The sequence below is a fragment of the Camelus ferus genome, chromosome 5, assembly GCF_009834535.1.
Source record: "Camelus ferus isolate YT-003-E chromosome 5, BCGSAC_Cfer_1.0, whole genome shotgun sequence".
Lineage (NCBI taxonomy): Eukaryota > Metazoa > Chordata > Mammalia > Artiodactyla > Camelidae > Camelus > Camelus ferus.
In genome coordinates, this window is record NC_045700.1 from 20,557,518 (window position 1) to 20,579,443 (window position 21,926).

At 39.2% G+C, this 21,926-nt stretch overlaps 1 long non-coding RNA gene across 1 annotated transcript in view; it reads left to right on the forward strand.

The window, feature by feature from the left end:
• Positions 1–15,705, forward strand: part of LOC106730434 — a 36,281-nt gene extending 20,576 nt beyond the window's left edge. The window contains exons 6-8 of the long non-coding RNA XR_001366893.2: positions 2,513–2,704; positions 7,676–7,795; positions 15,234–15,705. This is a non-coding gene — a long non-coding RNA (uncharacterized LOC106730434). The remainder of the gene's footprint in view (positions 1–2,512; positions 2,705–7,675; positions 7,796–15,233) is intronic.
• The last annotated feature ends 6,221 nt before the right edge of the window (positions 15,706–21,926 follow it).

The window sequence follows — 21,926 nt, forward strand, 5'->3', positions numbered from 1 at the left end:
ATACGCTTGTTTTCCAAATATAATTATTACTGGCTCTAGTTAACGTTACCTGAGTCCCAGATACAAACTAATGAAGACCCATGGCCTAAGCACGTGCTGAGAACCTTTCTAATGATGTAACCAGGGATTGAATCAGGAAACAGGAAACACCCTTAACGCTTTCTGCTTAACAGGATGCAATTTAATAATGTGTGAAATGATCTGTTGGAGTGGGTGTGTGTGTTTGAATGATAAGCTGAAAAGTGAAGGGAAGAAAAACTAGTCATTCAACTGGTTAAAGTCTCTACATGATGCCAGGCTATTATTTTGACTGACGCTGGCATTCAGCTATCTGGGCTATTGTTGTCACACTGCCTAGACATATCTTGAAGAAGGACACCAAGTCTCAAAATAGAAGTATCTAGATTGGAAAAAAACCCCCAGCCAAGCTAGAGTGCACAAACTCTGGGACGTGATGGTTTTGCATCTTGGAAATGAACCATTTTCAACTACATTCTATCCACAGAAAAGTTTAGAAAACTAAAAAAAGAGCAGAAACATCTGGTTGTTTAGTGCTGCTATCGTCATTTACCTTTCTTCTGATTTTGAAAGTGTTCTTAAACTCTCCGTACCTTTTTCCTCATTTGGTACCTGCATATTACTCTTCAAAAAGTGTTACAAATGTAAAATTACATTTGTATTGTGCTGAGCCACTAGAAAGTAAAAACCAAAAAAGTGTCAATTCACTTTTTGCTGGTTCTTTCCTTTGTAGCTAACAGAAGTTAGAGATACGATTTCCTAGGAAGAGAGAATTTCCTATCCATTTTGCCCACCACTGACTTTGGCCACAGTTGTTGTGACTGAGGCTTGGAGAAGAAAGGAAAGATGTACGTGGATACTGTTTTGTGGAGACTGAATTGTCTGAAAGGGAAGAAGAGGAGCAAGCAGAATGAAGTTGAAATGTGAAGTGTGACAGAAAAATGGCTGAGCCTGAATATGACTCTCTTAGCTTGGCTGGATGACTCAAAGGCCACCATTAGCGATATTCCCAAGAGTCAGAGGACAGAGTCATAAAATTAGCCTTAATCAAATGAAAACAATTACCTGATATAAGTCCTCATGGATACTCTTTAATTTCAACGTACAGTAACTCATACATAGAACTAGAAGCCATTTGGCAGAGAACACTGATTCTGTCTAACCGCCTTAACCTTCCTCCATCCTCAGACACTCCTTTCACACGTGCTTGAGTGTCTCTGGGTTAGAACAGAAAAGCCTTTGCTGCAGTCTCTTCTTATCTCAAGCTATTGTCCTATCATGCCTCTGCTTTCTTCCACTCCTTCTTTTCTTATCACTTCCTCATTTCTTAACAACTTTTCTCTGATTTCTGATGGCATAATTCTAGTGAAATATAGATGCTAATTATCACCCTCTCTTTTTAAATCCTACATCTTTTGTTATATTTTCATTCTCCCAATAAGTTCAGTAATATTTAGCATTTTAAATATACCTTTTTACTTGAAATTCATCTCTCTCTCTTTGCCTCTGTGGCCCTGAACAATCTCATTCATCTTATATTTCTCTGGATAATCTTTCTGTCTCCTTGGGTGGTTCTGCCTTCTCTTACCTCCTAAATTTAGCATTTTCCAAATCAGATTTCTGTTCTTTTAACATTTGAAGGTTAGGGTTAACTTTTACAAGACTGATTCTTTCTAGACTGGCTGCTACAAGGCTTCAAAGACACTGGCTACACTGAATGCTTAAAGGCAATCAATCCTGGCAGGCGGCGGCAATGTCAATTCAGAGCAATGGTCCTGCCAGGGTGAAGAGCTGCAACCACATTACATGCTCAGTGGCTTGAACCCCAGTCCCTGATCATACCAGTGGAGGGACTAAAACTTCCACAAGCATGAGTACTGGGGTGATGGAACAGATCTCAACCGACAGCTGTATTCTCAAAGCTCCGCCCTCCTTGTCCTGATCACCCTAGAGGAGGGTGTTATCTCAGTCAGTGAGCACTTAGATACTGACAAAGCTTGGAGCCAAGGTTCCACCATATCACACTGTCGTTGGATCTCAGTCCTTGATCCTGCTGTTACCTGAGAATAGGTTCTTACCTCACCCAGGAAAGAATTTAAGTGTGAGGCATAGTAAAGTGAAAGCAAATTTATTCAGGGAGATACACACTCCACAGACAGAATGTGGTCTGTCTCACTCAGAAGGGAGAGCAGCCCTGAGGCATGGGGATGGTTAGTTTTTATGGGCCGTGTAATTTCATATGCTAACAAGTAGGGGATTACTTCAGTTGTTTCGGGGGAAGGGGCAGGGATTTCTAGGAATTGGGGTCCTGCCTACTTTTTGGCCTTTTACCATCAGCCTGGGAACTGCCATGGCACCTATGGATGTGTCATTTAGCATGCTAATGTATTAAGGTGAGCACATAAGCTCAAGGTCTACTGGAAGTCAAACCTTCTGCCATCCTGGTTCTAACCAGTTTGTCCTGTCCTCAACTGCTGTGTCATTCCTTCAACAGCTGTGCCCCGCCCTCTTCTCTCCTGCCTCAGTGCCATGGGAAGGCTGGCACTTCCCCAGTCATGGAGCTTAGAAGCCCCCCAGACCAATGACCAGGGTCCCTCCCTAGGAGTCAAATACCCAGACTTTTGTGTGCTATCATAGCACGCGAAGAGCCACAGAAGCCTGCATACCTGCAACTGCTCTCATTTTGGTAAGTTTTCTCCACTGATGCTGCTCCTGAAGGCTGATGTGTTTGCTTCATGAAAAGTCACCTTTCCTTGATCCATCATATTCTTTTCCGCAAGGAATTCTTCCACCTCTCGGCTTTCTTCTACCTCTCGGCTTTCTTCTACTTATGCTGCGTTCCAGGGCAGAGAGTATGATTTATTAAATCTTGTGTCCCCACTCCCTAGCATGATGGCTGCTGTGGTGGTAGTTTTGCTCTACCAAACTCAATAAGCAGCCATCAGGAAGTCGTGGGCCTTTCTAGAGTAGGCGAGTGAGAAATGTCATCTGAGCGGTGCTTCTAGAGATTCATTTTCCTACAAAAATCTCTCTCTCGTTTACTTCCCAACTCTGTGAAGAATGCAATAATTGACTCTGTCATCCAAGCTCAATGCCTGGGAGTAAACTTCTGAATCTTCTCTCCATCAGTTTCCATGTGGGTGACAGTGGGATTACGGCAGACAATGCTGGCTATACATTTTGACTGCTCTACTTTGGCATCTCCTACTCGATGTCTTAAAAACTGTGAGCAGAAACCAAACTACCAAGCAGCTACCCAACTGGAGCTTTGTACCTTCTGTTGTTATTACACCTTTTTTTCTTTCTTTCTTTCTTTCTTTCTTTTTTTTTTTGTAAATGTCTTGTCTTGTCTCCTCATCTAAATTAAAAGCTCTTAAGGGCAGTGACCTTATTTTCCTACAGTAACTAGAACTGTTTTGTGCCTAATTTCTACTTAAGAAATATCGATTGATCTTCGTAAGATGATGGTAGGTCAGGCAACCTTCAGTTACACAAGAAGATAAAAACATGAGGGGGAGAGAAGCATCACAGGGCAGGACGGAGTGTAAAGAATTTGGAGGTGTTCAAAGATGTGCCATCCATTTCACAATTTTTATTGGAATGAGAGCTTCTTAAAAAACCTAAAATGCCACTCTGACCAATCGTCCTGAAAGTACATTGATTTCAGCTCTAGTCCAGAAGCTGACACTTTCTAGCCTGATGGCAGCCTGCTCTCTAATCAAATCAAGGAAGCCCTCTGCTTTTTCAGTTGCTGAGAATCATAGAAAATTTAGACATGGGAATATTTATCATATTCCCTGATACATATAAATTTTTTAGAAGAAATCTCTGGACAGAATACAAAAGAATACACAAGACAAAATAAACAGGCACATGTTTTCCTGGAGGGCTACAGCTCTTACAAATGTCTGACCTTGTTTGCAGAGTCCAGGACGGCATTAATAGATTTTCCCATCTGAAATTAACACCATCCATCTATACACTGGCAAGTGTCTAGAGAGGCAGAGTCCAAGGAATCAGCTTGCAGACTAGATGGGGATTGAATGCCCAGGTTACCTGGGTCTTGGGAGCAAGACATTTTCATATGTGCTCATCAAGTGGACCCTTGTTCTCTAAGCAATCTTACTTTGTAAACTTGCTAGGAAATACATTGGAATTATATAAAATATTTATCTAGGAAAAAAAGGGCATGGGTTCACTTGTGAAGACTGCAGTGTTATCACACAGGTATAGGCTTATACCCCAATGTCTGTGTGTATCAAAGTACAGGACAGTGGATAGAGATAGTCTGGCATTATTTTACCTTTGTCTTGTCTTAAAATTCCAGGGCAGTCTGTTTGTCTGTCTCTCTTCCCATATATGTGTGTGATCATGTTTTATGTGGTTTTTGTAGCTCCAACAAAAACACACTCACTCTTTTAAGGGTGATTTCTTCTTTCGATAAATTCTTGAGTGAGTTTTATCACTTACAGGGGAATCTAGGCACATGAGAATCTCACAGAAGGAAATCCAAGAACTGAGCCCCTCCCTACATTTCTGGCTCCATCTATAACCACTCCTTATTTTGAACCCTCCATTCTGGAAATAGAATTTTACGTAGTTTTCTCAAAATACCCACTATCACACACTTGCTATTTCCTACACCTGCAGTGCTGTATACTACCTGTATGAATAATAAGATCACACAGTGTATCTAGTTTGACAAAGATACATAGATAGGGAGATTTCTAGTCATTATTATAGAAGGCAGAGAAAGAAATAGACATAGAGTCGTTTTCTTTCCATGTTCTGGAGGAAATCCTTACCACTACTCTCCTCTGTGCAAAGTTCTTGAGCGTCTTTGAGTCTTAGTTTCTTGTCTGTGAGAAACTAAGAAAATATGGTTAATAATATGTCATGTGATTGCTACCAGGATTAAGTAAGATCACATGAAATGTTACAGGCAAAGTAAATGCTAGTGTTTGTGTTCTGCATGCCTTTATGACTTTCTCCCAGCCAAGGCCTGTATGATTCTGTTAGTGTTATTTATCCCTTGAGGGTTGTACAAGCACTGTCACAGGAGGAATCAATCTTCTATAAATTTACTTTTTGCGTTCGTCATCAGGAGGCTTATCTAGACCAAGATTATTCATTATTAAAAGAAAAAAAATCATCCAATTTTGCTTAAGAGTTTTAGCAAACATGTAGAGTAAGGGTGGAGTTCCTTGGAGAATTTAGGGATTCTCAGCACAACTGTATTTCTTGGGAAGAAGAAAGTCATTGGGCAGGCCCCTTTTTCCATCTTTCTCCTTCCAGTACCACAAGATCTATTCTCCTTACCTTTTGTGTGTGTCTTTTCTTTTCTCTGTAGGTAAGTTTAGTCCATGCAGTTTGTAATTTCTGCTCTACCACGACTTCAGCCCTGCTGCCTCTTGACTTGATATCTTTATATTTTAGTTTCTAAGAACAAGAGCATCTTTGTCCCTTAGTTCAGATTCCTGTTGGCTGGATAAAGGATCCTTGTTCCAGCCTACTCAGGCCAGGGATTCAGGTTAACTGGGACATGTTTCCTTATGGACACTCTGCATCACAAAAGCAGTGTCACAGAAGATGATTTGTGTTTGAAGGCAAATGCTAACATCTCTATTAAAGAGTTTACTTTCAAGTCTTACTAGGATTTGAGACTCCTTGAAACACTGACAAAGCTTCCAAGAGCTATTAGACGATTCTGGCTGTGTAAAAGACAAAGTAGATCCAAGGATGGACCTCAGCTTTTGGATTCCAGGAACTCTTCCTGTCCTATTTGGCTTCCATTCCACTTTCCAGAAAGCTTCCTTCTGTATGCAATCTTCCCACTTTGTCTCATCTAGATTATCTGGATTCCCAGAAGCTATGTGTCACAGGAAAGGGAAAAATAAAATAGAGCAAGAGCAAGTTCCCAGTTTCTCTACCAGATTTGCCCGACAGCTTTCAAATAGGTGTTCTGGAAACTGCAAGCAACAGAAGACTCGTACCCACCTGGCTGTAGCAGACACTGTGGTTGTCTCCCCAGAATCTCTTTTTCATCTCTCCTTCATGAGTTATCCCCCACATAATGAGGACAGACTGATTCACTCCAACACCTGGGTAGGTGAGCTCAGTTTTGTTTAAACCACAAGGCCACAGTTACTGCTTCAGGAAATCTTTTTCTAAATCCCTCAGTCTTGGCATGCCTCTGGCCACAGGGGATGTGTAAGAATGAGCATTGCACACAATTTGGTCAATAGGACATAAAGGTGACATTTTATCAAAAAGAAATGCTTTTCTGACAAACTTACTAGAAAGTAGGATCACTCTTCCCTTAGATAAGGAAACATGTAAATCAGAATATAACTGGCCATTACCACTGTGACAAAGCCAGTCTTTATATGGAGCAGTTATTTTGTAAATTGGTAAGAGAAATCAAGAAGAAATGGGTCTTGATGGCATCACTGACTACCTAAGTGAAGCAAAGCTAAAGCTCTCCCTTCCTTTGTACTTTTTAGCTATGTGAGCCAGTAGATTAGATCTATTATTTAAGCCATTTGCATTACTGTATATTTTTTCTTGCATCTGAAAACATCCGAACAGATACTCTGGCTTCAGCTTACAAAATCATTTGTTGGCTGATGTAACTGAGATTTTGCAAAGCAGTCTCTCTTCTGGCATGACTGGATAGAGCCACTCGAGTAGTTACACAGCGAGTTACTTTGTGTACCTTGAGTCTCTCCCTCTACTTTGCTGGATTCACTGTCTGGTTTCATGCAGTAGCCCTGGAGACTCCAGTCTCACCCCACCATGGTCTAAAGATCACCATTGATTTTACAAATTCTCAGCCTCAAGTCCCATAGAAAAGGCAAGGAAATCTTGCTCAGAATTCCCAGCAAACCCCTCCTTGTTCTCATTTACTCTGGCTACATCTTGTATCTATCATCACTGAACAATCCGTGTAAATCAGAGAATATGCTGCTCAAATAGATGTCTACCCCTGATGCAAGGGGTGGAGTGAACGACCCTAGCAGAAAGTGGTGAAAGTAAAATGAGGGGTGTGTCTCCAGTGGAAAACTGGATATGGGGATCAGAAGAAGAATGGATGAATTCTGGGCAGGAACGAAAATAGTTCTTTACTCAATATACCATCACATCAAAATAAGAGAAGTAAACCTTAAAGATTTTTTATGCTGACTTCAACATTTGAAAATCAAGGCTGAAGGAATTTAAATGAAATTTCAGAAGTCATATCCAGTGAATTACTGATCAGTTGGGACTAGAGCTCAGAATTTCTTCTTAGTCAAGCGATCTGCCCTTAAAAGAGGTGACATATCAGTAAATAAAAATAGTGTGTCCTAATCAGGTTTCTTACACCGTATCACTCCAGGACTAGCAACCTCACTGGGGAGAGGGCAACACCTTGCTCTTTTCTTCATTCTTGGGGGGAAGAACAGATGCTCATATTTAACAAGAAAGTATAATCTTTAAAAAATATATATAATTCAGGGAGAAAAATCTCTTTAAATGTATCACAACATATCTCTGTGAGGGTTCTTTATTCCTCGGGATCTCTGCATTTTAATTCATCTAACTGTTAGATTCATATACAAATTTCTTCTGCTGCCTGAAAGAAGTTGTTTTGATCCTGCAAGAACATTTTTTTTCACAGGAGGAATTAAATACAAGTCAATAACTTATGTCTGGCTTGTAGAGCATCTGACACCCTGATTCTCATCTAAAAAGGCAAGAAGAGGAAGAGAAATACGTATATAGCCTATTCTTTTCCAGGGTAAGGAGTCACTTTTCATTCTACTTCTTTCAGTGAAAATGTAAACAGTCCTTTAACAACAAGAGAAAGGAAAGAAGGAAAGATAGTTACATGATGGCTGCAGGTTCCACAGATCAGATTCAGAGTAACAAGGACAAAAAATGAATTATTTCTGAGTTCAAGGGCTTCAATTCAAGGGCCAATGAGACCTGTTCTGAAAGTATGAGGCTTGTCCTTTGGCTTCTAGAGCCACTGCTTAGTTTTCTCATCTGACACTGTCAAAAAAGAATTCTGAGTGTTTTGCAGGCTACTCACATGTTAGAGTCCCAAAGAGCTTGTAAAGGTATCATAGAGGTTGTGATAATAACGTATTTTTCTTCTGGTAGAGTAGGTTAGAGGTTCTATTAAAAAGCCTCTTTAATATAAAATGAACATGAGAAATTCTCAGATAGAAACTCTATGCAGAACAAAGAATTTCTAACATAATGACACCAGGTTTTGTCCCAACAGAGGAGTCAAACAGCTTCAATGGATGACTTCAGTAGCAGTAATTTTGAGTCACCAATTTTCCACTAGGGGAGCTATGCAGGGGATTCGGCTGCAAGCAGAGGGAAAACACCCCTCAAGTTATTGATCTTATATGTGCTATCCATGTGAAAACAAGAGGTATGTGTCAAAATGGAGGTAAATGTGGAGGGTGGTAGAGAGAGAGAAGAAACACAAGATGGTATGAACTCTTGACCATGCTAAGAGAAGCCTTTCATTCATATATTCTTTCACTCATCATTCTTCAAGTATTTCTGAATATTTCCTATGAGCCAAACACAGCATCACTAATTTGATTCTTTCAGATGTGCTACTGAAGGAAATTAAGTACATCCACTGGAAGAAATGATTAGAAAAGTGCAAGAAAACACCTAATTGTGTGTGTGTGTGTGTGTATACATACATACATGGAATTTGACACAGTATTTTTAACTTCTTATTTTGAAAGAATTTTAGATTTATACAGGTGTTACAAAAAGAGTACAGAGAATTCCTCTTAGGGATTTAAGTCAAGGAAATAATCAGGCACGTGTGCAGATCTACTGATGTTCATTTCAGTGCTACTTATGAGCAAAATTATGAAAATAATTTAAGTGAATATTCATTGAGAAACTGTTGAATAAATTAAGATACATTCACATTGTTAAATATTAATAGCCCTTAAAATAATGGGGTAAAAATTAAATATTTATTTATTATAATTTCAATTTTATTATATAATCATATATATATACACACACACACACATATATATATGTATAAAATTTGAGGGAAGTTTATACCCAAACAGCAGTCATCTCTAGGTGGTGACTGTGGTGTTTTCTATATGGTATATTCTCAGGTGGTTGAGCTTTGTCAGACTAAAAGCAGGATTTGAGGAGTGAATATCAACTAAATACCAGATGAGAATTGTTGGGCCAGGATCCTCTGTTTTTTGATGGTATTGTCTCAACAAAGTTTAGGTTTACATGTTAGCAGAGAGTGTGACTCTGTAAATGTGATATCTTCAGTGACATATAGAAAGGTGCTCACTGCACAAAAATCCCATCCACTATCTTGCTCATGCCTTGAATTCCAGAGATGGAAGCATGGTTGAAATGCTTGTACACCACAAAGAAGTAACTAAAGGACTTAAATTCACATTGAGTGTCAATATTGCTAGTACACTCCTTTAAGAGGGGAACTGTGAAGAGGCAGAGGGAAGTGAATGAAGATGAACTTGCCTTAAAGAGGGATAAGACTGGCAGGGAAGTTGCTGGAGATCATGGCACCCATCACTGATTTCTGGTTTTACAGCTTTCCTGAGGGTTGACTTATGTTTAATCATGCAAAAGGACTTGCTTTGTAATCTTTAAGTGTCCTTTTCCCCTTTGATTTCAAAATGCAACAATACATTTTGAATTGATTTCATTTCTCCTATTGAGGGAATGTCTTTCCCATTAGATTGGAAGTTCCCCAAGGGTAGAGGTTCTTTTTTCTATACTATTTATTACAGTCTCAGCTCCCAGCTCCTTGGTAAGTAAAATACATCTAAACACATTTGAGCCATGTACATTTTTAGAAACAAGAGAAAAGGCTTTGGAACCAGATAGACTGGTTGTTTCACTGGTTCTGCCACTTACTACCTCTAGGATACTTTCTTCCTCTCTTCCTTCCTTTCCTTCCTCCCTCCCTCCCTCAGTCCCTTCCTTCCTTTCCTTCTTTCTAGAAATATTTACTTAGCTGAACACCAACAGTATGTGAGGCCCTATACTAAGAGAAAGCAAGTTAAAAATCTCATAACCTTGTTTTTTATCAATGACAATATGAAGATGAAATAGCTCTCATCTTGGAGGGTGGCTAAGAATACCCAGTGCAATGAGGAATAATGGATTTCAGGTCTCTTGCACTGTTTTCACAGTTTCTTAACTTAGTAAATGATAAATGGTAGCTATTATTAGCATTATAGTAGTGTATAACAATGTGTTCCTTTTGCATTTGTTCATTATTCATACTGTGGGTATTGAGCACTCACGGAGGTCCAGGCAGTGTTCTACACATTGTGACTGCAAAGAGACTAAGACAGAGTCCTGGTCCTCTGGGATCTCACACCACAGTGGAAAGGTATCACATGGGCACAAAGTTACCTGTATACATTATTTGCCTGGCTAAGTTATATGAGTCCCTCCACAGCTCAAATATTATGTTTTCCAAAAGTGCAGTAAAAAATCCTTAAAGCTTAATTAGTCTAGGTCACTCACAGGGGTTGCAGGCTTCCCCTGAGTGATTCACTACTTAACTGACCTAAGTGTGACAGATCACCTGAGTGGAAGCAAATGAGAATGGATTTTTTCTTTAGGACTTCAGCTTTTTAAGGGGAGATATGGTCCAATCTTGCTCTCAGTTGACCCACCCAGGCCACTGTAGTAGGATTTGTATGTCAGATTCTAGAACAGATGGAGAGCTCTTCCACCAAAGCTTTGAGGGAAGGAAAAGCCAGGGGTAAGCAGACCTAGATTCCTACAAAAGTCATGGAAACAAAGACTATTCAGGGGACAGCAAGATGAACAAAATTTAGGAATAAAGTCAAGCTTTACATTGAACAGAATCAGTATGAACTTCTTAGAATATCAGAAACAGTTCTGGGCAGATACTGAAAAGGGCATTGAAATGTTCCTTCCTACTGGCCATCAGCTCACATAATACACAGATGGGTCTTTCTAGGCTAACGATAAAGCATTGAAGCAGACTTCTGATACCTGCAAAGTCTTGAGGTCTCTGGAGTGAGTGCCTCAGAGTGTACAGCGCCTCAAATCTGCAGACAGGAATTTGTGACACCAGCTTCTAGACAAGTCCTGCTTTGTGTGGAAGATCCCTGCTGGCTGCAGTGAGGGACACTTCAGCTGCCACACTAGCATGAACTCAGCTGCCTTTAGAGATGAACAATTCAGTCAGAGGGTTTAGGGTTAGAGAGTTAGTTCCTCTACAATACACAAACTGAAGGGAAAATTGGGGAATTTTATTGATTATAAAGAAACTTTCTTATTGAGTCTAAAAAGAGACAATTTGCTCTCCCATGACAGGTCTCTCTAATTATCCTTCAGAGAAAATTGGGATCTTGATCTTCAGAGGCAAATCTATGTGTGACTGCAAGTACAGCATTCCTGGATGACATCTTTTCCTTTAAGCGTGAATAGTTCAGAAGGCGGGAGCCAAAGAGAAGCAGCTATTTGCTTTTCTTGTTTCCTAGCTACAGGACTTTAGTAAGCTCCCACATCGGCAGCTGGAAATGAGTTCTGACTGGGGCAATTATATAGATGTCACTGTAAGCTGTTATCTTATCAGATTTTTTTTTCCTTTCAGAGTCCCAGCATCATCTTTCAGAGGGACTGGATTATTTAAGATAAAGAGAGGGCTTAGATATATTGCCAAAATAAAAACAAAGACATCTCAGACATTGGCTTTATAACACTAGCTACAGATAGAAACTGCCTGAAAAGATACATGAAAATAAAAGCATAACCAGCTCACTCATTGCTCAAGCAGTAAGGATAGTCAGACTTTCCAAAGACCCTGGCCACTGACTGATTTATCCATTACACAGTTTGCATATTACTTGAAATTCTTTAACTGCAAGGTCACTACAATGCATACCACAGTGCCTTTTAACATCTATTAGGAGCAGCATCCAGAATCTTACCAATAAATTTGGATTCTGTGAAGCCCACTCAATGCTCTGAACAGTAATACGCACATCCAAGAGTGCAATCTCAGTGAAGGAGCACAGACCTGCCACTGTATCTGATGGAGAGAGGGACTAGGAATGGACAGTGGCCTCTGAAGGGCCCCATGGATGAGCAAGCAGGTAGGAAAGGTAATTTCTAATTCTGCACATCTGTGAAAGAGAGGTGGCCTATGCAAAGTGAAAATGACACGTTAGCTTTCAGCTACATTTTCCACTAGAGAATGGGGACAGATAATCATATGTTAATTCTTAGAAAACTTTAATTCAGAAATTTATGGTCTGTCTAGATAGTGTTTTTGCTCCTGATTGTGCATTTCCTCATCTGTAGGAAGCTTATACTTCACTCTCCATTGATCTATGACTTGAAGTGCCTCACTGTGGCTGGGGTGTATGTCCTGCCCCGTAGGACTTTCTTTGGCTGATGCAACGTAAGCAGAAGTGCCAAACAACCCTATCAGCCAAACATACAGAGCAGTCATGTGGTACAACCTTAGCTCTTTGCCTGCTGCCAGCAGACTGCTTCTTCAGCTTGGGTCCTGGAATCAGAACACGAGTAAAGCGAACTGAAATCAGCCTGCAGCAGTACATGTGAGTGGGAAATAAATGCTGTTATAAGTCCAGGGATTTAGAGACTACTAGTTACACAGCATGACTAAGCAAAAGCTAATTACTATGTGATCTCAGAAGAAAAACAATTGCATACTGTCCCAATAGATATCTTTAACATATCAGACACTTTTACTGAACTCACCTATATAGTCATTCAACAACCCATAATCAACTATCATTTGTATTTTCCCCCTCTGTCTTTATCAATTAAAAACTGACTCCCCAAAATTGGTCTGGCATTGTGCAGGCATCACCAAAGCCAGTTCAAGTGAGTTCAACAGATAAGAAACTGCAGATTCAAAGTTAGGTAAAAAACCTAGAAATCCAGATTCCACTGGCAACTCCATTCAGATGTGAGAATCTGCCTTGGCAGGTCACTGTCTGACACACAAAGAAAATAGCTTCTCCTTACTACAGTCCACTGACCCACGGGACTGACTGTTCCTCCTCAGCCAGCCTGGTTTCTGCACTCTTCTCTGAGCATGGCCTATTTGTCACCAGTGCCAAGTCTTTGCTTCTATGTCTTGCTTCATCCTCACTGAATCAAGTACTGGGTGAGCAGCTGGTATGTGCCACACACATCACTGATATCTTTCCTAGTCTTCACCTTGTTGAATGCTCTCAATTAGCCTAGGAGGAAGTTGTTGTTACCTCATTTAATAAATCAGAGAATTGACTATCAGAGAGTGTTAAATGATTTTTCTATAGGATTAGCAAATGGCAGAGCTATTTTCAAATCAGTATTTGCCCCAATGTCAGTGCAACTTCCACCATATCATAATGGCCCCTTCAGTAACCTCAGAAAACTCTATGACAAACTCAAAGCACAGACTAAATCCTGTTTCTTCATAGTCTCCCCCTTTCCACTGAGTCCAAACTCATCTCTCTTTCCTAAAAAATCTACCTTAAAAATTTCTTCATCATGGAATTCAAGCAAACATTGTATGACTACTTTTACAAATTTCATCTGTGCATGTTATCCCTGCTTAACTCTATTTTAAATTCATGTGAATAAAGCACGTACCTCACTCATGTTCACTCCTTTCTGGATGAAAAAAATCACTCTGCTTTTCAGAAAAATTACTTTGTGGAGGAAGAGACTGAGCAAAATGCCTCAACACCATTGGTGGATGCTTAAACCCAATTAGGGTACAAAGAGGAACTGAAACCCAGAAAAAGATGACATGTCTTTTAAGAGGTACAGCCAGGATTCTAAGATTTTAGCTTACATCTTCAAACTCTGAGCTCAAGTTGCTTTCCGCTGTGCTATGTCAGCCATGTGGTTGGTTTCTATAACATGCTTTTGATTTTTTTAAAGCAGAAGAGTTCTCTGGTTTGTCCTCACTCCCCAAATTGCCCAACAAAAATATGTATTGAAAAGAAAACTTCCAAATTTGCTATACATCACTTGTGAGAAATCATTCCAGAAATAATTCCTCAATTCATTCAGTCTCATTAGTTTTCTCCTTTGAGGGATGGAAAAATGGATCTTTCTAGCAAAAATCGTATTTGTGCGTGACAGCCAGTTGAGCTCAGAGGTCAAAGGGTGAATGTGGACCGCTTCAGTGCGTTCTCCTTTGTTCAATCTTTTGTCGCACTTGCACAGCAGGTAGGATTTAAAAGCGAATCTGCCCTTGTCTAGAAGAAATTTTTTTTCAAAGGCTGGAAATAATCAGACCTACACTTGAGAGTAGCCACAGTCAATGCCATTTCCACCGCTAAAGTACACCTCTGTCAATACTTAGGACTGGCAAAGTATTTCAAAAGCAATCGTCATGGCCAAGAATAGATCGAATGTGGTGGAGCTGTGTGTTTGTACTTGGGGATGGGGTAAGACAGTGGGAGGGGCAGGAGAGAATTTTTCAAGGGAGAGTCTCAGAAAATTGGGTATTTCCACAAATGCTTGAAAGGGAACACACACAGATAAGCCCAAAGCTAATGTCAGCAAATACCAATATCCTTCTCAAGCTTTAAGGTCCCAGTGACTTTACTAGTGCAATTTCAATTTTAGCTCCCATGCTGTTACTCTTACTTAGACTTAGCAAAAAGGAAAGGACAAAAGTCAAAAATAGGAATAAACATTAAAAATAAAAATCAAAAGCAGAAACCTCTTGTTGTCTCTTACTCTAAACCTGCTTTTAAAAATCTCTGTCTCCATGTGCCTGATGCACTTACCTTTAGGAATAAACTGCTTTGGGCATTCAGAAAGAAGGTGGTGGTGTCAAATGCCTGTGTTTCCCAAGTCCCAGAAGTCAGAGCAATACATTCTATGAAGGCTGTGAGGTCCTGATGTTTTGTAAGCCTAAGTAGGGTCTCATTATCTTGAAGCATGCTCAATTTTCTGATTTATTAAATATTGATGATGTTTGAATTCAAAGAAGTAGAAGACATGGTCAGACTTATTTTTGAGAATGTGATTTACCATTTCCATGTGGGTTACACCTTCTTTCTCACTTTAGGTCAAGTGGGCTCCTAACCTAAGGGTTTTCAACTACTACCTCTTTTGAAACAGTTCTTTGGTCAGTAAACCAGTCTTCAAAAGACTTAAGCTTATATGTCTGCTTGTGCCTTCCTTCACAGGGCCCAGGGCCTGGCCTCTCTGCTGGAGGTTGTGTTATCTGCCCAGGACTGAAGTCACTGAAACACCCCCCTCCCCTCAACCTTCTCTGCAGCAGGACTAGAAGTCTGAGTCCTCAGCACTAGGGAGAGAGACAAATAAAAACAGATTTTCATCTGAAGAATTTTAGTCCACCATCTGCTGCTAATGAAGGGAGAGAATTTTAAGTATCAGTGGACTAGAAAAACAAAGATCTCAAAACAAGACATGGTGAGGGAGAGAGATGGGAATTGCATTTTCATCAACAGTCACAAATGCTTGAAGGATACTGAGAATATTTATGAAAGATTACATTAAGGGGAACCTAAATAACATTGTATCTGTATACCGAGATTTTTTTTTAAAGAGAAAAGCTGAAACACTTTTTTTAATCCCCTGAAGTGATTTTTTTTCCTATTAAAATTGTAAACATTTAATTTAGGGAACAGTCTTTGATGAGAGCCTCCTGATACTCAGAAATATTTCTATGTTAAATAATGATGAAAGCACACTAGTAACTAGCATAATTTATAAAGGTTATTTAATAGCTGTGGTAAGGATCTTAACCTTCTTAAACAGGGAATCTTGACCGAGCACAGACCCCAAGGGAGGCTAAAGGTACATAATGGTGCGGGTGTGGAACTGACTCAGGAGCTGGACTGAGAGGGACCGAGTCCAGCCTGTCCACCCACCGATGTGCCACTCTGGGCAAGTAACTTTATGTTTCCTTTGTCAGTTTCCCATCTAGAAAACATAATTATGTGGATTGCTACTGAATGGAGGTATAAGAATACTTTTTTAAAAGCATAAAGCATTTTGCATAGTATCAGTTGCACAGTAAGTACACAATAGTCACTCACTGCTATTATATATTAAGGTAATTATTAAAACTCCCACTATCTTCAAAACAATTCATATTCATTTGTTATGAGGATGGAGGCGAGAAAGCAGAAGTCTACTGAATTTCACACTGTCTCCATAATAGGTAGTAATCTGCAGTGTTTTGTTTTCTACATTCCTATTTCTGTCATAACCTTCTCCACTATTCTGTTTACCAGAATCCCATTCAGGCTTGAAGGATCCTCTCTAACCCTTACCTTGTCCTTGAAGAGTGCTGATGAAAGAGCTTTTACCTGCATGTCACCATCTGCAGTATCCCGCTGTTTTGTCCTCTGTCATCTGTTGCATGCATTTATCTGCCTTATAGTATTCTTAATCGTTCAGCAGTTCATTTTCCAAAAAAAATACATACTATGTTCTCGAATTCAGAGGTTATACACTTAGCCTAATGTTATATATATATATATATATAATATATATATATATAATATATATATATATATATATGAATGACATATTTATGTTTGTATTCATATATGTTCTAACAGATAGGATTGAACACTTAAATTTTTATTTAAAAAAAAAAAACAGAAAAAGTACTGATGCTGACCGAAAAGCACATAGAGCTGAAACATTGAACCAAAACTGTATTTGACTTTCTCAAACATGTCAATTATCCTTATATTATTTGTAAAACATAGTAGAATTATTTTAAAAAGAACTTGTTCAAAAGCAGCAAAATGTTTGGGAAAACTAAATAGTGAATTCTTGATATATAGGCAGAAAAGCACAATGAGTGGGAGACAGAAGCCACAGCTAGTGCCAGCAGTAGTTAGAGTGTGGCTAGGACCCTGCTTCTGGTGCCATCACCACAGGTATGTGGACACCACTGCTGTGGACTCTGGGTACAGCCATTATGGCCAGGCTAGCGAAAATCAACTTTAAACTCCTTATGCACATTTGCCACTCAATTAATTTCAAAAGTATCCTTTTTGCTAAAATCGGATCTGTATGCCTGGGATTTATGGAAAGAAGCACTCTCCCTTTATGAGCTTCCATAGATGCACAGGATGACATATTTATCTCAAATTAAGATGGGAGTTAAGTTAAGGGGTACTGAAAGAATGACAAATATGCTCTACAGTTGATTTATTCTACTTCCTGAAGCATATGTAAACCCTTATACCCACAGTCAGATTTTAGGCAAACAAAAATCCACTATCACATGAGGTTATCTTTACGAACAACTGAAAGTACACTCATCCCATCTCCAAAAAGACAAAACCCAAAATCAGTTTATCTGTACAACACAGTGCTTGGACATTCAGGAGTAGATGTCCATTTCTCTTTGGGTTTTATGATGCTATCTCAAAATTTTGTAACCTATTGGGTGGCTAAATTGTAGGGATAATTACCATGAATACATCCAACATAAAGCTGTGGGAAATTAGAGGAAAAATTAACTGAGAATAAAATGAAAGTGGGTAGTAGGTAATTTTCTGCAACTGGTGTTGAGGCTCTATTTATTTATGACTTGATCTATCACATTCTTTTCCATGTATCTGTTCCCTTCCCTTCAGCCAGCATGTCAGTTGCAAATACTGAAAAGTCTTGACTGTATAAAGTTAGTGTGACACAAAAAGGTACTTAGAGAATCACCTTGGCTTCTGTCTTATTTCTCATCTCTGCTTTCATCATACAGTAACAATCTTATTTCCTTGATGATCACAGTCAATCACCTCAACCCAAGAAAAGGTGATCTCCTTGTCTGCCTGTTTATGCTGTCTCTGAGAAGCCCCAAATGACCAAAGGCTGACTAAACTTCCAATTCAGTGGGTGGTCCTATGGTGGAAGTATTCTCCTATAGGTAATCAAAAATAGACAAACAATCAGACATAAAGGCTCTCTAATGGGAAACAGAAGCCTCATGCATCACAAAATTAGATCAACCTCAGTCACAAAACTACCTTTGAGCTGATGTGTCTGTTAGCTTGTTCTAAGAGATATACATTTAATATTTTCGTATTTATATTCTGTACCACTGCATCTCCCATCCCTCACCCACTGCCCACTCTCTTTCTCTCTCCATGTATGTATTAGTCAAGCTCATTTGTGGAAACAGAGTAAACATGAGTGTGAGGGGAGAGAGAGGAAGCAGCTGTGGGTTTAAGGTCTAGAATGGGAGGTGACAGGTTTAGAGACAGAGTCATCAAGTAGTAAACTGAGAAGCCAAGTATGATGAGCTAATGAAGTGGGGCACTGATGAGCTTGTGGAGAGGGCGGTGGGTGTGTCTGTACAGCTACTGCCTCTGTGGGTTCACAAACAAGCGCCATGTTTTGGAGGACTGGGACAAAAACAGAGGGGACTGAGGCAAACATGGAAACTGCCAAGCAATCCGTGCCTGTTCATCATGGCACAGGGCCTTGAAAAGAATTTCCCAGAGGAATGACTGCTACTTTTCCTCTGTTTTCCAAATTTGCTTAACTTCCTCTCTTGTCAAATACTAAACTGGAACGTAGCCAAGCTGACACAACACAGTCCACCAAATTGTGTGTGTGTGTGTGTGTGTGTGTGTGTGTGTGTATGTTAAATTGTTACAAAATTAGATCAGTATAGTAACCATAGTTTTGTATACATCTTTACTTTAACCCTTAAATTACGAGCAGTTGCCCATTCCACCAAATCCTACATAATTCTACCAAGAAAAAAACAAAACAAAATAAAGAGAAAGCATATTGGAGCAGCAAAGTGTAAGTAACATTTTAATTGTCCCTTGATGGATGGGAAAAAAAAAAAGTAAGAAAGATGGTGGCATTCAGGCAGAGGAAATAACATAAACAAAGAATGAGGGGAATGCATAATGTGTTTAGGGAACAGTTAGTAGCTGGCAGTGGACAAAATACAGGGTAAATATCACATTCAGAGTCATAAAAGAAAAGAGATCCAACTGAATTGAGACAGACCTTAAATTTCACATCAGAGAGTTTACACTTAATGCTATGGGCAAGGGGGAGCCAATTAACATTTCTATGCTTGGGAGTGGGGATCAGGTTTGTTTTTTCAGTTAAATCACTCATGAGGAAGTGCAGGAACTGGATTAAAGGGACCAAGTGAGTAGAGCAGAGAGAACTGTTAAGAGATAATTACAAGAGTTCTGGAAAGACATGACTCAGAATTAACCAGAGCAGTGGCTGTGAGAAATGAGATGAAAGGAGAAATTTGAAATTCACAATGGTGGCCAAATCCAGTGGCTTGATGACTAAGTGTGGAGATTGGAACATAAAAATGTGTTAAAGAAGATTTTGAGTATTCTATCTTGGGTAGATATATGGAGAGTAAAGCTAATTTAAATTCATATTAGAGGCAATTTAGTCTTGAAATAGAGTGAGCGTTACACAATACAGACAGAATTGCTACAGTGATTTTCAAGGGAGTCCCTGTAGAATCGATCATCAGTGACTTAAAGCAGTGATTTTTTGACATAGTGGACAGTCAAAATCATTAGATGGGGGAGATTGGAGGAGTGAAGGTTTGGAGGGGATAGAGATGGGAGGGGGAGGGCTTTAAAACACATCACATACCAGGTTTTATTCCAGACATACCAAATCAGATTCTTGAGAGATGGGGCCTCAAAATGTGTAATTTTAAGCTCCAGTGATTCTGATAGTCTGCTAAGTTAGTGAGTTTGGATGCTGACTTGTGCAGCTTCAGAGTGCCAGTTGTGACTCAAGTTTTGTAAACGTGATGTGTACAACGTACAAGATAGTCAGCAGTTGTCCTGCTTACGAAGGACCAAGAGGCTTCCTATTGAGAAAATAACCAAAGCCAGATCACAAATGGAGCAGAATATAAAGGATAAACAAAAACAAGCCCAGATTAAAGCAATAAAAACGTAAGTATTTCTCGAGTTGACCGTAGGGCAACACCTAATACAGAGACTGGCATATGCTAAGTGCTCAATAGATGAGTTCACTCATTTATCCAACACATATTATCAGGCTTCATAGTTCTTTTAGACTTTGTGCTAAAAGAATTTTATGATCATGGGTACTTGGCAGATCATGTTGCTTTCCAGGGACAGCAAAGATTTCAGCATGATTAGAGGGCAGGTTGTAAGAACAGGAAGTCTAGAGGCATGAACAGGGGTCAGACTCACGCTATATTTGCTACTATGCCCCTGAGTCTAGGGAGGGGCCTAACACAAGAGTCAATGCCTACTCTATTAAAAATAAATTAATAAGCCAAGGTATTGCAGGAAACATTTTGGAATTTATCCAAGAGGAAATGGAAGACCACTGAAAGATATAAAGGAGATGAGAAGCTTTTATTTTATAAAGGTCAACTTAAGCAGCATTGTAGTATCTTGTGCCATTAAATGTAAAAGGACCAATTAGATGATTGCTGCAATTGTCCAAACAAGAGTAATTTAGGGTCTCAGAAAAGAATGCCTGTTGAAATAGGAAAGAGAAGCCCTAAGAAAGTAGCAGTCCATGATCCAGGTCAACCAAGTACTTAATTCTATGTACCCAGGGCTAAAGAACAGCCAATATTTTGAAAGGCAGAATTACTGACTAAATGAATCAAACCAGTTTGTCAGGTTTATGCCATAAATTAATATGAGTATGTAACAAGCTACCAGTTAAGTAGGTTTATGTGTCATATTCCTTATAATTGTTATGTCTCCGCAGATAATCCTTTTTATTGTTTTCCTAAAGATCCCTCGAGATACTTTAAATTAAAAATGCCTAACATTTCAGAGATCCAAATAACTGCCTGAAGTTTACAAAAGTGACTTCCTCAGGACTATTACGCATCTGGAGACCTTTCAGAATCACTTCCAAGTGGCATCTTTATACCCAAGGATGACTATGACTGGAATATGGCAAGCACAAATTCTATACACATATGGGGTTGCACATAATAGTTGTTCTGTAACTATCATGGTAAGAAAAAAAATTGTACTAGCACAGAATCTCGGTTGAGATTTTGAATTATGAAATGAATAAAAATAAGAGTCTTGTCATTAACTATAAGCAGAACCATAAGATCAAGCAATTAGGACTTCCCCCTCCCCACTGGCTTTTAAAGAAAGATGACTCTTAATGCACATATCTGCACAATGGCTTTTCTACGTTCCTTTCACTTAGAGCTAATTGACTGTAGATTGAGAAAGATTACGAACGGATGCTTATGGCCTGGGGTGCCAAGGAATCTGATCATGACTCTGTGGAAAATCAAATTTCCCAGGAAAAGCTTGTAGAAGCAAGTTACCTACTAATGTCATTTAACACCCACCCACATTTATGTCATTCTATTTATTGTAGTGGGATGAAAAAACAATGGGACTTCACTGTAAGCTGAACATTTATAAAAGTCTGTGTGAAGTCCTCTCCCTGAGTCAAGTATGAACAAGAACATCATCTGTCTCCCAAGAAATACAGCATTCCATGCAGCAAACACATTCCCTCAGATCCTGACTAGCAAAAGGCCTTAGAGCTTAGAATCTTTTAAATTATAACAGATTCCTAGAGGTTATGATCAGTGGGGTAATGCATTTTGGTACTTTTAATAAATAATGTGAAAATTAAATAGGAAATAGTTAATAATTTTACTAGAGATACTTTAATTGGGAATACATAATGTATTAGAATTTAAAACTCCAATCTCTACAAATAATGTTTGTCTATTTGTATGTTTGTTTTAACTAATCTGCAGCTATCGACAGGCAATTCAGGAAATCAAAGGCACCAGAGGAAATCTCGTGAAAGAATTTTCTTGTGCTGTGAACAATGTGGTTAAGATTTACCTCCCCACACCAAGTCAAAAGTTTTCTAAT